The sequence below is a fragment of the Lathyrus oleraceus genome, chromosome 5 (assembly GCF_024323335.1).
Source record: "Lathyrus oleraceus cultivar Zhongwan6 chromosome 5, CAAS_Psat_ZW6_1.0, whole genome shotgun sequence".
NCBI lineage: Eukaryota > Viridiplantae > Streptophyta > Magnoliopsida > Fabales > Fabaceae > Lathyrus > Lathyrus oleraceus.
This window is the reverse complement of record NC_066583.1, coordinates 73,198,950-73,202,691: the sequence shown is the minus strand read 5'-3', so window position 1 is coordinate 73,202,691 and position 3,742 is coordinate 73,198,950.

Below are 3,742 nucleotides of genomic sequence, written 5' to 3'. Positions count from 1 at the left end.
TCGACACCAACAAACAACAATCCTCTCAGACTACTCCTTTGTCGACTGCGTCTCCCCCTCAGATTACTTCTCCTTCAATAGCTTCTCCTTCGACTTTCCCGGAGCTGACGATCAAGCCTTCTGCTTTAGAAGCAATTGCCAGGCTCCGCAATTTGGTGAAATCGCGTGACGCCTCTTCAGACTCTGAGCAGCTCCATTATGGCAAAATGGGCCTTGAGGCGACAAAGGCTAAGGCTCTCATGGACAAAGTCCGCGTTCACGCCTTGAATCCTGATCTTCCTTTCGTGCTCATGCATGAACCTGTTGTCGGTCCAGAGATCCTGAGCGTGCTTGCCCAACTAAAGGGTCTCCAGCTCTCTGATTATGCCAAGCGCGCAATGGCGGCTCTAGAACAAATTTTGGTGCCTATTTTGCGCCACATCGACAATGTTCGGGACATTGAACGCCAGATTGCAGTTACTGAGGCCTCCGTGAAGGAGAAATGGGAGTTGGTGACGCATGCCGACACGGAGGTTACCAATATGTTAGGGGCTATGGAGGAGCGGCAGAAAGAATTGACTTCCAAACAAACACGGGCCACTGAGCTACGTCAACAAATTGATGCCCTTCGGCGTCAAATTGCCACTCTGGATAATGAGTTGGAAACAATTGTTAAGGAGGAGTCACGCTTTGTCGACGAAGTGTTAAAACCTGCTCAGGCCACTGTGGAGCAAACTACCAGTGATGCCCTAGCTGTCGGTGAAGAGCTCATGGTCGTCGAAGGAAAACTTGAAGAGCTCAAAGCCCATGCCGACACCTTAGAGTCTGTGTCCTTGCATTATAATTTTGAGCTTAAGTCTTTCCAATATAAGTTCGGCCAGTTTTAACCGTTTCTCTTGTCTGTATAAGCTTTTTGTAATATTCAAACAATGGCTTCTTGCCACTTTAATGTTATCTTTTTTACTTTTAGCACTGTATATCTATTTTCTGTGCCTTTGTAGCTGGTTTCTAACGTAGTTATCTCCAACCTTATACTTTCGACAGTTGTTTAGTCTGCCACAATTTTGACCTCTTGAAGGAGATGCCTATATTTTTTCAAGTACTTTCCGTTCACTCTTAAAAGCCGTCTGTCTGGTGCCAACTCTTCGACTTCGTAGGCGTTGTTAGAAAAGGCCTGCAAAACCTTAAATGGTCCCTCCAATTAGGGGACCACTTACCCAAAACTCTATCATTTTTGTCCATAGGCAGGATCACCCTCCAAACCAGATCGTCGACAGCAAACACTTTCCCTCTCACCCTTTTATTGTAGGCTCGGGCGAATTTCTCTTTCTGTCTTTGTAGGGAGTCTAATGCTAGCATTCTTTCTTCATCTACGTCGACTAATTCGTCTGTCATCATACCCCAGTAATCTTCAAAAGGTATTTCATACTGCCTTTGGGTTCTGACCGCCTGGACCTGAATCTCTACTAGCAATACTGCGTCATGCCCATAAGCTAGTCGAAAAGGGGTTGTTCCAGTTGCTTCTTTTGGTGACGTTCGACATGCCCACAAAGCTTGGTCTAACGTCTTATGCCAATTTCTTGGCTTCTTTCCTATGTGTTTCTTTATTAGGCTGATGATCACCTTATTAGTAGCTTCGACTTGGCCATTTGCCTGTGCGTAGTATGGGGTAGAGGTCAGTAATTTGATTCCCATTTCTTTTGCAAAGTCTTGCACTTTTCGACCAGTGAACACTGAACCCTGGTCGGTTGTAATAGTTTCTGGGATGCCAAATCTGCAGATGATGTAACTCTGGATAAAGTCTATTACAACCTCTTGGTCCACTTTTGTCAATGCTACGACTTCAACCCATTTCGTGAAATAGTCGATACCGACTAGCACATACCTTTGTTGTTTCGACGAGGTTGGCTTTATTTCTCCTATAACGTCCAGAGCCCATCCTCGAAATGGCCAGGGCTTCACAATTGTATGCAGTTCGCTTACGGGCACATGTTGTATGCCCCCATGCAATTGGCATTCTTGACAGCCTTTAGCAAATTCAATGCAATCTCTTAGCATTGAAGGCCAATAAATTCCTGAGCGCATCAAAATCCATTTTATCTTCAAACCTGCTTGATGTGCCCCACACGCCCCGCTATGTATGCTTGAGACAACCACGTACGCCTCACTTTCTCCCAGGCATTTTAATAACACTCCTTCGACTGTCTTTTTGAATAATTCATCATTTACCAAGACGTAGCTAAGGGCCCTACATTTTATCTTTCGATCTGTCGACCCCACGGGATTACGTAAGTAATCGACTAGCGGTTTACGCCAATCACTTCCCCTGTCGTCGTCGACAACCAGAATTTCAAAATGATTTTTATCCACTGCTCCCAACTTCACGATCGCCAGATCTGACGGTGACAACACTGTCGCTCGTACTTTCTCTCTTACTTGGGCCTCTTCATCCTGGTCCTTCGACGTTTTATACCCTGAGGCCTCCTGCGCCAAATCATTTTCTCTTTGGTTTTCTTGTCGTGGAATGTGTTGGAGATTGACTTGCTCAAACCTCTTGAGTAATCTGATAGTGACCATAAAATACATGATTAAATTTTCTTTAACACACCTATACTCCTTTTATGCTTGTTTAATCACTAACTTCAAGTCTCCCATAATTTCGACATTCCTTGCCCCCAATTCTAGCAGCAGTTCAAGTCCGGTAATCAATGACTCCTATTCTGCTTCATTATTGGTGCATACTCCTTTGATTCTGTATTTGAACTCTGCTGGAATTTCATCTGGAGAAATTATGACTCCTCCTATCCCAGATCCATGCTTATGTCTTGACCCGTCGAAGTATAGCCTCCATGGTGCTAAATCTACGTAATTCTGCGCCATTTCGACCATTGAATGGTCGACAAGAAAATCCGCTACTACCTGCCCTTTCATTGCTTTCAAAGGTACGTATGTCAGGGAGTATTATGTTAACGCTAAAGCCCATTTCCCAATTCGACTATGCAAAATTGGTTTAGATAACATGTGTTTAATAATATCAAAGTGGGAAGATACGTATACATCAACAGGCTTGATATATTGCTTTAGTTTCATACAGGAAAAATACAGGCATAGACATAGTTTTTCTATATCATTATACCTAGTTTCAGGATCATTAAGCATTTGACTAAGGTAATACACTGGTCATTCGACACATTTTTCATCCTCTTGGACTAACATACTTCCTATAGTTGATTATGAGGCTGCAATATACAACCTCATTGGCCTATGCCTAACATGAGGGGCCAATACTGGAGGCCTAGTCAAATACTCTTTGATTTTGTCGAAAGCCTCTTGGTGTTCATCCTGCCACTTGAAATCTTCGTTCTTCAGTCGAAGTAGTGGGGAGAACGCTTTTGTTTTGCCACTTAGATTTGATATAAATCTTCTAAGAAAATTTATTTTTCCCAAAAAAAGATTGCAGCTCCTTTTTGGTCGACGGAGGCTTGACGTCCATAATGGCTTTTGTTTTGCTTTGATTTACTTTAATACCCTTTTTATGTACCACAAAACCAAGGAATTCGCCTGCCTGCACACAAAAAGCGCACTTTAATGGGTTCATTTTTAATCCACATTTCCTCATCCTCATAAAGGCTTTTCGAAGATGTTGGCCATTGGATTTTATCACGATATCATCAATGTAGACTTGCATGAAATCTTCAATAAAATCATGGAACATTGAGTTCATTACCCTCTGGTATGTTGCTCCGGCATTTTTCAAGCCGAA